Here is a 14670-nt window from a genome sequence, read left to right on the forward strand (position 1 = left end):
ATGTGCCATAGGAAAAAAACCTAAATGGAAACTGTGCATTATATCTTGGACTGCAAGTGGCATCTCAAAGCAGGCTCAATAAATATATTTTTAACCAGTATTTCTCGACAGACCCTAACCTTCATTTTAAGGGAATCCAGTGCTTTACTATACTGTGAATATTTTCTACAGTAATACATATTACATCTACTCTTTCATTTTCTTCTTTCAAAGGGAACACAGTTATAAACCAATGACAAGAAATTTTATTGAGGCATTCTGAACTCTTTCACTTCAGCCCATGACATCTTAACCTCTAAGATTCATGAGAAGAAAAAATTATCTAGGTAGTGTTTTTTAACCATAAATAAGGTCCTTAAATTAAGTGTGGAAAAACTCATGTTAAAATTAAAAAAAATGTTGTGGGAAGTTGTACATGTAATATATCATGTAACAGAAGAATTTAGGATACTGAGATAAAATACTTAAGAGCAATAGGTAAAGTTGATGAAGTGCATGGCCCCTCTTTTCTTTGGATATGGTACAAGCTCAACAATGCTGCAGATGTGCTTAAAAGTGGATACTTACGTTATTATCTTATTGAATAAATACTTCATATTTCCTGGGACTGTTTCCACTCTCGAGATTTAGTTCAGTGTATAGATTGGGTACTCGAAAGAATACCTGGGAGCAGAAAGGCAAGTTATGTTATTTAGTACTCGTTCCCACATTTCTGATAACTACACTCTTCAATGAAAAGGACAAGGACACTATGGCTGATATTCTGCGTATGGGCAAACACTTAAAAGTAAATAAAGTCTACACTGATGACAGATAGCACCTTTTCTGACTATGACAGATAGCCATTCAGTGAATTTTCTATATATCCACTGCAGAAATTCTATTTCGTCAGCCTGATAAGGAAAAGTGATAGCAGATAGAAATCTGTGTCAACATAAAGTAAATTAAAAACAGGGGGTTTTCATCCGATAGCATCTTTTTATATAATGTAATTTCTTTAGCTAATGTTCTGTGTTTTACTTCAAAAGGTTATAGAAAAAGTGTGGCTGATGGATTATAAAGGAAATAGGCAAAGCTGCACAGAAAGGCATAACATCATGTGTAACAAAATGCAGTTGTTCTCGTCTGTATCATAAAACACTTTATAAAAGCCATACATTCCCTCTTGCTCTAGAAAAAACTAGATATTAAGGAGACAAAATACATTCAGGTTTATGAGGATTGACATTGTCTATTTCCTGTGAAGTATAATGGCCAAATGACAATAATGTTTGCATACTTCATGCTCTTCAAGCTTTCTTTCATGCTTGTTTTAGATGTGATTTGATTTACTCCACGTATTTTAATATTCAAGGAACCCAGGAGAGCAAAATGGAAAGTTTTAAACGGTGAGTAGAAAATTCCATGTAAAATTCTTATAAACAGTGGTGGGATATGTTTATCTAATTCTTCATGGTTTGTATTCAAAATTCACTTAAAACCTCTAACAATGGAGATTTAGTAGAATACTGATTCATTCCAAAAGATTTTCAGGGACATCTGGTATTTCACACACACACACACACACACACACACACACACACACACACAAAGTGACAAGTGGGCTATTGAATATTTCAAAGGAGACAGAAACATACTGGTTTGTCACAAATAGTAATGCCCATCACTGTTTATCACCAATTGCTTTAGAAAGATGTTTAAAGAGAGCAATATACATAATACACATTCTATTTGTAAAATCAAATGTTCTATGGTAATCACCATTGTCTTTAACCTTGAATCAACTGACAAAATATGATTATAAATATATGTTCTGAGAATAGGAGAGGCAACATAAATAAACAGCACAGAAGAATACATTAGAATTACTTTTAAAAATAGATTCCATTACAATAATTTGGTGATCAACAACCAGTTTAGCCATCATTTGTACACTATTATTTTTTACTGAATGAAACCATTCACAAATAGCCAGACTGCACACTTACTTGTAAAACCTAGTACCCATAATTTATAAAATAAGTATTAATGAAAGGAGGGGAATTCAACAATGCAACTTACTGCATCATGCTGTGTACTTTTTTGCACAGCAGGTTGTATTAAAGGCCATTGATGTGTCATCTCTTTATTGTGCATTTAGTGGTTTTGAAAAATATGAGACTGATAATTCTGAAAAAGTCTTTCTTTTACCTAGAGTTAAGATTGATCCCACAATACTTTGTTCATGCGATTTCCATTTTTTCCTGATAGTTCTAGCTGTGACATATTTCCATTCAACTCTTGACCCCCCCCCAAAAGCCCTAAAACTTAAAAATAATGTAAGCTTTAAATTGCTAATTCAGGAAAGCAGACAAGCACATATTTAAGCATAATTATGTATTTGATTCCTACTGACTTTACTACATTTAGCTGAATATGAGTAGTTTCCTGCACTTCTAATGAATTTTTGCAAGCCAAGTTTCTGGTCCACGGTCTACAGAATTCAAAGAGAACTTCTGTGCAAAGCAGAGGTAGAATGGTTCATGGCCAAAGTTATCAAAGTACCTTTATAGAAATGTGCTATTGAACAAAAGGGGTGCTGTAGATATTGGATCCACCAAATGACTGACAAAAAAAAAAAAAAAGCTATAGAATATAATAGAATACCATATCAATGCCAGTAAAGTTTCTAAAGAAAAGTTATCATACACTATTCATTTATTTGGTGGGTTTTATAATGGTAATTTTTTAGGAGACAAGTAAGATCCAATCTTAAAAAGAAACAGACAGAAATACAAATTACTAAGATATGAATAGGCATACCCTGTTTGCAAAATTACAAAGACAAGGAATAAAACAAGTGAAAAACAGAGCTCTGAGGTTTTGATTATTTATGAAAGTAGGCAACAAAAAAAAATCCAGTCTTTTTTATTTTTTATTCAGAACAAAACTCAGAAATACAAGACAAAATCTAGCAATAAAATTGCATGCACAAGAGTTTGGTGGGATAGGAGTATTCAGAGCAGAACTTTTCAGCACATTTGAATGCCTGTCATGTCTTAGAAATTCAAAATGTTTCTTGTATCTAATTATACTAAAAACTACCCTTATAAAAATCCTTTAGAATGATATAAAAATTATAACCATTATACAAATTTTTGTTTGATTTGAACTTGGATAGATGAGAACAATATTATGTACTGGACTTTGTATGGAATAACAGCCAATTACCATCAATGGAATGAAATGAGATGATTATAAATGCTTATAGTAAGGATATTATAAATTTATTTGCCTATATTCTGAAAGCTGTCTGATATTGAAAGTGATATAAATGAGGTAGAGAATCTGCCTGCACAGAATTTTCCTTACAGAAGGATTCAGCCTTGATAAATTATCCTGTATGCACACAAAATAGTTAGTTTGAATTGAAGCATAGGATATGAAAAATATATCTATTTTGCTGACATAGTGACAATGTCATTTTTCCCTGGACACCAAAGTGGCTTCTCACTGGTGCAATTTTAAAGTATAAATTCCATTAAATTGATCATGCACTGAAGAAATCAGATAAAGTGATTAAGTTAAGTGTTTTAGAAACCAAAATTTTCTTGCAGTTTTCAATGGAAATTGCTCGATATAGAAATATCTGTGGGTACCGCTTGTATGTAGAAGAGCATTATTATAGTGGTCCCTTTTATACTGCAAAGTTTTTCATGCAGATGTGTATTGGGTTTGCGTGGCAAGGTTTTGGTAGCAGGGGTGACTACAGGGGTAGCTTCTGTGAGAAGCTGCTGGAAGTTTCCCCCATGTCTGACAGAGCCAGTGCCAGCCGGCTCCAAGACAGACCTGTTGCTGGCCATGGCCAAGCCCACCAGCGGCGGTGGTAGTGCCTCTGGGAGAACAGATTTAAGAAGAGAAAAAAAATTGCAGCAGGCACAGAAATTACAGCTGGAGAGAAGAGTGAGAACGTGTGAGAGCACCAGCCCTGCAGCCCCCCAGGTCAGTGCAGAAGGAGGGCAGGAGATGCTCCAGGCGCCGGAGCAGAGATTCCCCTGCAGCCCGTGGTGACGAAGACCATGGTGAGGCAGGCTGTGTCCCTGCAGCCCAGGGAGCTCCACGGGGGAGCAGATCTCCACCTGCAGCCCCTGGAGGACCCCACACCGGAGAAGGGGGATGCCCGAAGGAGGCTGTGACCCCATGGGAAGCCCACGCTGGAGCAGGCTCCTGGCAGGACCTGTGGCCCCGTGGAGAGAGGAGCCCACGCTGGAGCAGGTTTTCTGGCAGGACTTGTGACCCCGTGGGGGACCCACACTGAGCAGTCTGGGCCTGAAGGACTGCAGCCCGTGGAGGGGACCCACGCTGGAGCAGTTTGTGAAGAATTTCAGCCCAGGGGAAGGACTCGTGTTGGAGAAGTTTCTAGAGGACTGTCTCCCATGGGAGGGACCCCACACCGGAGCAGGGATGAGTGAGAAGTCCTGCCCCCAAGGAGGAAGGAGCAGCAGAGACAACGTGTGATGAACTGACCCCAACCCCCATTCCTCATCCTCCTGCACTGCTGGGGGGGGAGAAGGTAGAGAATTCAGGAGTGAAGCTGTGCCCAGGAAGAAGGGAGGGGTGGGGGAATATGTTTTAAGATTTGCATTTATTTCTCATTAGCCTGCTCTGATTTGATTGATAATAAATTAAACTTATTTTCCCTACATCGTCTGTTTTACCCGTGATAGTAATTGGTGAGTGATCTCTCCCTGTCCTTATCTTGACCCATGAGCCTCTTGTTATATTTTCTCTCCCCTGACCAGTTGCAGAGGGGAATGATATAGTGGCTTTGGTGGGTGCCTGGCATCCAGCCATGGTCAACCCACCACAAGATGAAAATGGTGTTTCATGAAAGTTTTCATTTCTCTTCCATGTTGACCAGATGTTCTTCCCCTCCACAGTGTTAGTAACTGTGATGATGTCACTTATCAGAGATTTTACAGAAAAATCTCATCAGAGATTTTACAGAAATTTATATAGATAGTTTTACCTAGAATTTACCCCCAAATCCTTTTCACAGTTTTCAGCAATACTTAAGAATTTAATATGAAATTCCAGATGTCTGTAGAGATTCAGAAATTTATTATGTAGTTTATAGGATATTTTATGTTTTCTGTAAGAGTTTACTCATATATATTTATTCCTTATAATTATGTTTCTCACGTTTGTATTTTTTATAATGTCTTAACATTCACAGCTTTACAAGGACTCTGAGCTATAAGATGACAGAAGGAAAATGTAGGAAGGCATATATTAATAAACAGTCAGCTGAAAAGCATGTAGCAGTTGAGAGATCTTGGTTGCTGTAATGTGTCATGGTGTATCTGACTTGACTTTGTGATCTAGCTAATTGTGCCACATTATTTTACAACATACACGTAGCCCAGTGCAAGCACTGTGTAAATCTGCAGCTTGAATCCTTCCATCAGGTACCGTTAGTATTTCTTTAGAAGCCCACATGAATGGACTAGTATAGCACTTGCAATCACTTCAGTTGGTTGATGAATAGCAATTCCTGTACCATCTTAATATTAGTTGTTATAACATAAATATAGCAGGACTTGTAAAGCAATCCTTTGTGAACCTGGAGTTCTTTTTTTCCAAATAAATCAATAGAAACAGGTTTGAAGCTCCTGTTACTAGACCATTCCTACATGCATCCTCTAACACTCCCCATTTGAAAAGCTACAAATCTGAAAAGTCTGCAGGACAGGGTGAAGAGAAGAGTTTTGATCCATTCAGCACTTGCACCCAGCAATTAAGCTGTTTTCCCTTTTGCTTTGTGGGTTGGTGTTTGGGGGGTTTTGTTGGTTTTGTTGTTTTTGGGGTTTTTTTTTTCAGTAATCCAAAGCCTGCTAAAATATTTAACTCTCTTTAAAAAGAATAGAGAAGGGAGCTTACAAGTTAATTGCTAAATAATAATGTAGACTGGGAAAGGGCTGACCTTTCTCACTCTTCCTGTCGTTCCGTCTGGAAAGCTTTTCTGCTCTATTACTTTTCCTACTTGTGGATGTTTGGGTGCAGGCAGGCAGGTGTAGCAGAGCTGAGAAAAGCACAAGAAAAATGGCAATTTGAGACTTTGTAGCCACTATTTGGGGCAAAAATCCAAGTAGCTTCAATCAATACCCTTTACTGTTACATTGTAGAAAATTTGCTGCTGTGTTTTTTTACCTTTCTATATTAAGGATGATACTGATTGCTACAAAGGTACCAACAAAGAGGTATTGATCAGGGCATTCTGGAGACAAAGATAAAATTGCCTTGTGGTTGCAATAAGTCTTGTTATTAGCGGGAAAGAAGACACAAAACGTACGTGATACAGCAAAAAGCATTTCAGATATGATTTTGCCATGTTAATTGACATTCATTCCTTGTCATTTTCAGGAAAACTTACGTCTTTGGGTTGGCTGAGGTTCAAGCTTCCAATGTCACGGCAGAGAGCTGAAGAAAGACAGACCCTGTCGTTTCATTACCAGAGAAAGCTCGGTATCTCCTCCTTCTTTTTCATTTCTCGGGTGACCGGAGCATTAGGCAGGAATATCGCTTGCTCAGGACTGTGTCCTTTGTGAGCCAAACCCTCAAGTGTCAGAGCAGCGGTGCTTCCTCAGGTGGTTTGCAAGCACTGACAACGCAGGCAAGGAGGAGAAGCAGCGTAAAGTCAGTATGGATTAGAAAGGCAAATCAGACGGAATACAGGGGGGAGTAAATGTGATTAATACCTCTTCCTGACTTAACTTTTGTCTCCTTGCTGAAATACCCTCTCCTTTTGGTGGAAACAAAATCCCACCATAAGGAAACATGGCGATTATATATGTACTTAGCATTTCATTCTTTCCTTATACTGAAGCGTTTTCCTCACATGCACTGAAATAAGGATGTCTCCACTCCCTTTCTACACGTTTGCCAAGTCCAATATTTCGTGGAGCTTTAAGGTGATAAGTATATTTTCTGAATAAAAAGTGATCCCCTACATAATACTCCCCCTCAAAGAGAGTGGGACCACAAACACACAAAATTAAGAACAATTAAATGGTAACCAGTTGCACTAACTGTCAGCTGGACAAATTTTTATGTTATCTATCCTGATAGATTCCCCAGCACTGAAGAAGAGCTTTCCCCCATCTTGTTCTTCAAAGTATTTCATGGCTAGTTAGCTGGACTACAGGAAGAGTGAAAAAAAGATGTCCCTGCAAGATGGCTTTTTGTGGAAGGGAAAGCAAGCACAGCCCCTGACAGACTGGAATTACGAATGCAAATGTGTACTCACAGCTTGGCAAAATGCTCAAAAAATTGTATTTTTTAATACCTTTTTTTTTTTTTTTTTTAAATTCACCATCTGGTCTTATCTTTTAGAAAATGCTGGTATGCTCCTATGGTGCTTAATGGCACCTGTAGTACACCTGGTAAGTATACTAATACACATTTCATTGAATACTGACCTAAAACATTTCAGGAGAAAAAAAAAGAAAAATAAATAAATAAATAAAAAATAAGAAAGAAAACCAAACATGCACACACACACACACAACTGTATTTTTGCAAATCTTTTCTGACTGCCACAAACACTGCATTACACATGGGAGTTGGAGGAGGAAGGGAGAATAAAAAGAGGAACATGAACAAATGACCAGAAAAAAAGGAGTTTGTATGTAAATTTCAGTGCCCTTGGACACTCACTTAATATCTCACTCTTTTCCATTCTCTGAAAAGGGTATGAAGCAGTTAGAATCAATTTTATGCGACACTGAAAAAAATATCAAGTACTTTCATAATTCAGACTAAAAATCTGCTACATGTTGTATATCCTTTTATACAAAAAAAAAAGATATTTTTTTTTCCCCAGAAATGTTCTGCTCATTTGCTCTGCTTTTCTACAGGCAGAAGTCTTTTGCACCTTGATTCAGGAAGCACAGAAAAGCAAATGTCATAAAACTGAGGACATACATAGCGTATTTCTGAGACGACAGGGACACTAAAGTAAAAATAGAATTGATGCTTGAGAATTTAAATAATTTTACTTGTATACCGGATGGGAGCTGTCACAAAGGCAACCTGGTAAACATACTACAAAGAAGAATATATCCTTAGATGGAGTCCCAAGACATCTCTGATAAGCTCACCCAAAATCTCTATGACGGGGAGTAGCTGGCAGGACAAAGAAACCTTGATGGGTGCAGGACAAAGAAACTGTGATACCAAACTGACCTTCCAGGAAAACAGGAGTCTGCAACAACTGTTCTGGGAACATATGTCCTACACCCACTTATTTATCTACACTAAAAAGGTACAAAAAGTAACTCCCTACCTACTCAAAGCGAGCTTCTCTGCACATTTTTCTGGTTCTTGGCCTGCACAAGATCTCCTGGACAGACCAGACCATTGCTGGGGATGCCTGGCTGACTCCGCACTCCATGACACAGACCATCTTTGAAGTGAGAGTTTTTCCTTCGTCAGCTGGAGCAGCTTGGTGACTGTTGTAGCAGTAGCACCTTGTATAATATATTTATAGGTGCATACACACAGGTAAAGTTTCCTAAGTATATATTTGCTTCAGTAGTTGGAATTCAGTAATAACTTACAACATACATTGCTTTACTCTTGTAATATACGTATGTTTGCTCTCCTAGTGGTAATTTTGTAGTGACTTGTACATATATACTATATATTTGGTTTTATTAATAGTAGCTTTGTAGTGATTTGTAATAACGAAATTCTCAGAAACCCAGACCTCTGTATCCTTGTGTATTATGGAACCCTGAAAACCCCACGGTCCCAATTTTTGCACACCTGCTGGTCGGGGAACCCTCATAGGTTGTCACCATGACCACTACAACACCACAGCAAAATGAAATGTTAAATGACTACAACAGCTAATGGAGAAAAGCCTCTCAGCATAATGGCAGAATGCTTAACATGCTTGATAAGGTCAATTTCCACATATTTGATAAGGTCATTCTCTGCTGTCCACTTCTAGATAGGGATTTTTTTTGTGGTTATTTACCATTTCACGTTTCATGAAACTAATACCTACCAAGGAGAAAACAACAGGATATTTCATTATTACATTTGTGATAAACAAAGAAAATCTTATTATTTACAATCATAATTTTTTTTTTAAATATCAACAATCTTAGGTAAGGAGGTTATACATTAATCTCTTAGTAATATTTTATGGACTGTCAGTGAGACAGAGCCATTGCCTCTAAGCTAAATTTTTCCATATTATTCAAAATTTTAATTTTAGTTCATGATTAAGATTCTGTCATGATGTTTAATAGAGTTAGGTTTTCTCCAATAAAAGATAGGGGAAACAGTGCTCCTCAGCTCCTAAGTTTCTGCCATACAGTGCTGAAGTCAGGAGGAGTTACGTCACTCACCTGAGGTCCCTGGAGGATCATTAACCCAGATAGATCTAAGTGCCCAAAATATATCTCGGTGGGCATCAAACTGTTTTGAAAACAGAGCCCTCATTCTGATACGGACATGAATCTGACTTATCTATCTTTGAATCGGTACTTCTTTGGAATAAATTGGAAAAGCGATAAGGGGAGGAATAGCTTTCATAGATCTCCACAGAGTAAGAAATATATTGTGCTACAGTAAACATTCCAAACATATATTAAGACCAATAAATAAAGATAAGAGCACAGATGAGAACATTGATATATTCATAAATTTTGATCTGGTTTCACTTTGTGTATGACCTCATTTAATCTCTGCATCTTTTTAAGGTTGTCATAACAATCTCTTCTAATCATTTTTTATTATTAAATGATGCTTCATAGGACAGTTCTATAATCTTGTCAATAGCCACTTCACCATACACTTTAATAAATGAGACTTACTAGTCAACTGTATCTACCTCCTGGTAAGATAAATATTCTAAAAGTTGGATAAACATGACAAATAAAAATCCTTTATTAGAAATGTACCTCCCTATTTACAATGATAAATGACTGGCTCTGCCATTCATACTGCAGGACATATTTGCCACTTGCTCTGCCCCAGCCCACCATATATATATCCTCCTTGAGCGCACACCTGGCCCTCTAAAGCCAGATAGTGTATGTGAAGAAAAAAACACCCCTTATTCTTTCAAGTCACTTTGCATACTGTCATTTTTCTGCATCATATTCTGCTTCATCACTGCAAGTAAAATAACCGGCTTAGAGTATATGCAATGATAAAAATGTAAATAAACTACTTTAAAAATGGTAGCTATTATCTCGCATCCATAGCAAGTCAATGGAACTGCTCATGATCTAACATGGACTTAAGCATTATGTGAAATTATGATTTATGTTGATAATATCTACTGTGCAATTAGCATTTATTTTGATAGGGTGGAAAGTGAATAGAATTGGTCAGAGAGTAATCATTTTTTTCTGTTATTTAATTTACTTTCTGAATTTACAAGTTTATTCTAAAGTTTGTGCTATTTATTTTATTATATGAACCATACACTCAATTGTCTGTTATCATGTCACATATTTTTTGCTTTATTTCTTGTTCAGTGGCTGAACAAGCATAAAGATATGTCACACAACAGTGGCCCAGCTCCACAACTGTGGCATGAAGCAGGACTTTGAACAGCAGCAGAATCCAACTCCTTTCATGTTTCAAAACTACTAGTTTCCCCTCTTCAACTCCCACGTACATAACTTTCTTGTAAGAAAGCTTCTGCAAGTACTTGGCACCACATCACCTTGCCTTGTGTCAGCTAACTGCTAGATGCAATGCTCCCAAAGCAGAATCTGTGACCCCAGAACAGGTACTCAAGGCCGATATACCATGGAGAGAGACGATCACTTCAGTGCTGGCTTTGCAATAGTGAGCATGCTGAAAAACAGCTGAGCTGACTAATAAAATAATGTAATTGTGAGAGTGTATCTTAAGCTCTGTCCTAATCCACGGCAGAAGTGTTTAATTCAAGGCTGAGTGGAAGCAGCTGGCACCTCCAGCCAGGATTTATAGTCAGAAACACTCCCAGAACTTGGAGAATAAGTTGTCTATAAGACAGCAAAGAGGGAACAACTTACCCTTAATGACATGGCAAGAAGGGCCTGAGGTGGGGAGATTCCCTGTTGTCCTTCCCTTAGCAGTCATAACATTAGCCCAGAAGGTAGCACTAATACGCTTACTTCTGTCTGTCCTTGGAAGTAATTGCATTTCCCTCCAGGTCTAACCCACAGCTACTGCCACCACAATAGCAAACACATTGCTAAGCCACAGTTTATTGTGACTATCTAATATTTTCCAATACTGAATTCATTTTCCAATCTTTCTCTATTTCATCTACTGAAGCTTCCAATCCTCTGCTCCCTAAACTCCTTTTCTCATCTATTCTCCTTCACTGCTTACCATAAGCAGTTTGCACCTACTAGCGGAGGCTCCGTTCAACAATGTCCCATTCTTCCCGAGTCATATTTTGCCTTCAACTAGCAATGAGATTTGCTGTCTTGGCCCTCGATGAGGGTTGCCTTTCTCTTGATAAGCAATTACTCATAACAATCAACATCAGAAACAGGTGACCAAATTACCTTTGGTATTGCGTTTTCTCTTCTTTAGTTAGTGCTTAGTTTTGGGAAGACAAGAATCACACATACAAGTGCTACTACAGCAGTTCCAGAGTATCTTCACTAACTTTTTTCTCTTTTTCTCCCAAATGAACAGTTTTTACTACTTTTAATACTGTCTAAAAGATGGCCATCCAGGGTTTTCCCCTCTGTTAAAGCTTTCCACAGCTAAAGAAAAAAGCAATTGAGAAAGCAATATAAAGTCCTGCTGCAAACCCTTCATTTTGAGCATACTGTATTTCTTGGTGCAGATGAGCCATCCACTAATAAGTTTTTCAAATTATCCAAACAAACTCTGAACTTCCTGCTGGTTCATTTCTCTGCATCCTTCTCTTTTCTCTTGTTGTCAGCGGCATGGTTCCTTCCATGCTGTTAGACCACCTGTTCAAAAGAATAATAATAACAATACCCCTTACTGTTAAAAATATAGCATTTCTCCCAAGTTAACAAATTTCCCATTACACCACTTTAAAATTATCTTGGCGCAATTAACATATCCTGATTGATCCCATTGGAAGTATCCAGGCACTATAATGCAACTAGTTAGCCTCCACAGGAAGATTCAGCCAAATCACCTGCTCACACTCATGATGGGTGTCTAAATTGAATTCCACAGGCACAGGCTCTGGTAGAGGCCACAGTTTATTTAATATAAGGAGTAAGCTGTGCTGTTATAGAAGTAGCTGCCACAATCTCTCTACTACAGTCAGTGCAAAAAAAAAAAAAAAAAAAAAAAAAAAAAAAGCTCAGTTTAGTGGGTACACCACAATCTAGTATCAAACCTCTTTCCTGCAGCTGAGCTCCCTACAGCAACGGTTACCTCCAACAGAGAGATGGTTCCAAAATTCAATTGCCTTCCCTCAAATACTAAATCCAATAGCTTATATTCCTCTAATTGCTCTCAATCCCAAAGCATCCCTTCCTATCCCCAGTAACAAGCTGAGTGTGGAAGTGTCTTGCCCATCCTCAGACCTGGGGATAAGGTTATTGACATTCTCCCTCGATACCTTCATAGCTTAGCAATGCCCTAAGGTTTGTTTAACTGTGGGAATTATGATTTTCTTCTATTCTAGTACAATTTTTCTCATGGGATAGCTTTGGGTCAATATCAGCCTTTCTACAGCAGAAAGAACAGTAGAAATCTCCAGCTGTGGGGTGGAATCAGGTGCATATTTGAGTTCAGTTATGAAAAATACCAATAAATTGTGCAGATTGCTGAGGCAAGATTTGGCCAATGATACATGTGCAAGTGTGGAATACAGCTGATTCCAGGATTTATTTTATACTGTGAGAATGACGGCTTTGTTTTGTATTTAAAAATGAAACAAAACAAAACAAACAACAAAAAATCCCTCAAACAAACAAACAAAACCCCCACCAAAACCAAAACCAAACCACCACACATAGGTCCCGTTGTGTTAGATTCTAAATACAAAGGAAGAAAGAAGCAATTATTACCCCAAAGTACTGCAATCTAACTACATGAAGTAGTATCAGTTCTTTTAAAGAACAGGACTGAGCAATAGATTGTATACTTGAGATTTTTGAAGGTTATGACAAAAATACCAGAAGTGACAGAGGGAGGAAATGAAGATAAAATGACTCAAATTCAGTCCACAGTCTTAATCAAGCTCATCTTTTCCTTCCTCTGAGGGTCCTGATTAGCTGCACAAAATGACTGATCCCAAGCTACAGCTTATTTTGAAGATACTAATACTAGACTGAGGCCACTCCTGTGAATTTTGATGAACAAAAATGACATCCAAGGTCATAAAACCAACCAACCAAATAAACAAACAAACATGGGATTGCTTGGATATACCTGCATGCTAGTCCTGTAAAATAGTCAGTTATATCCCAAAGATTCCTAGGAGAATCAGATGGCTTTCTGAATAAATCACTTACATTGCTGAAAAAATTTCCTCCAGACTTTATTGGATATGCCCATGGTATAACTCCAAAAGAGAGAGAAGCATTCCTTTTCCACCTAGACTTCTGAATTCATGCTGCAGCCACCACTGAGGATGGTTAGAAATTACCAATGTTCATCTTATTAAAAATCTATCTTTTGCCATGATTTAAACTTATCTGCCATGTTCACAAAATCAGCTCCCTGCACTTTAGAAGGGATTTGAAGTATCTGTACCTTTAACAGCAAGACATTCAAAGAATAAGCTCTGTTATGCCCAAAGAAAATGTTCAACATAGTCAGCTCTGTTCTTTAAAGGTCGGTGTTGAAACTTATATATGTAAACCAAATTTTGATCTTTTTTTTCCTTTTTGAAGGTTTTATAGAAATGTTATTTATAACATTAAGCTTTCCTAATATTACTCTGTTTTGGTTTGGGGTTTTGGGTTGTTGTGGTTTTTTTAATAAGTAAAAAGCAAGGAGAAGCTGGTTTTTGTTGTTGTTTTGTTTTGTTTTTAAGTTAGAGACATGTTTTCAAGTTTGGTTAGGAACAAATTCCCACGTGTCATGGGTCTGAGAGGAAGAGAGGAACAGGGAACAAAAGGTCAAATCTCACTTGCTGCTGCATATTTCTGTGAGGAAGCCATACCCACAATGGGAGAAAGATGCAGCCTGAGAATGACTTGTGTGGGCACGGAAAAACCTTAGAAAAATACAGTTTAAACATGGTTGTGAAAAAAAAACCTACCTAGGAGTGCTATATTCTTCTTTTTTTATGTTGCTGTTGTAAGGTTGGGGTTTTTTGTTTGTTCATTTTTTAGATTTTAATGTTAATCATTGCCTACGTAGAGAAAATGCATCCAAGATAGTATGTTTTCCCTGAACACTCTTTAGTTCCATCTTCCTGGCAGATACTTAGCTTCTACTGTTATTCACTACTATCTTCAATACATTTACTATCTTTTTCATTTTGTTACCTAAAAATCTTCTCCATTCAAATGGGGATAATTGGAAGCTCCTTAATTTTTTATCAAATTTTAGACTCTTGTGACTCAATAACACTTTTGCTGCATCTTCTGAAAGACACTAATATCCTCTCTATAGATCAGTGAGTAATTGTTCACAAAGTTTTTTTGCCAGAGGACTCCAAGTGCGTGATATGATAAC

At 37.6% G+C, this 14670-nt stretch overlaps 1 long non-coding RNA gene across 1 annotated transcript; it reads left to right on the forward strand.

Annotated features, from left to right (window-relative positions):
- Window positions 1-1314: 1314 nt before the first annotated feature.
- LOC126046216 (uncharacterized) lies at window positions 1315-9709 on the forward strand. The gene is made up of 3 exons (XR_007508262.1): window positions 1315-1388; window positions 6403-7421; window positions 7896-9709. It is a non-coding gene; the product is annotated as an uncharacterized LOC126046216 (long non-coding RNA).
- The last annotated feature ends 4961 nt before the right edge of the window (window positions 9710-14670 follow it).

This window comes from Accipiter gentilis, chromosome 15 (assembly GCF_929443795.1).
Source record: "Accipiter gentilis chromosome 15, bAccGen1.1, whole genome shotgun sequence".
In the NCBI taxonomy this organism is placed as follows: Eukaryota; Metazoa; Chordata; class Aves; order Accipitriformes; family Accipitridae; genus Astur; species Astur gentilis.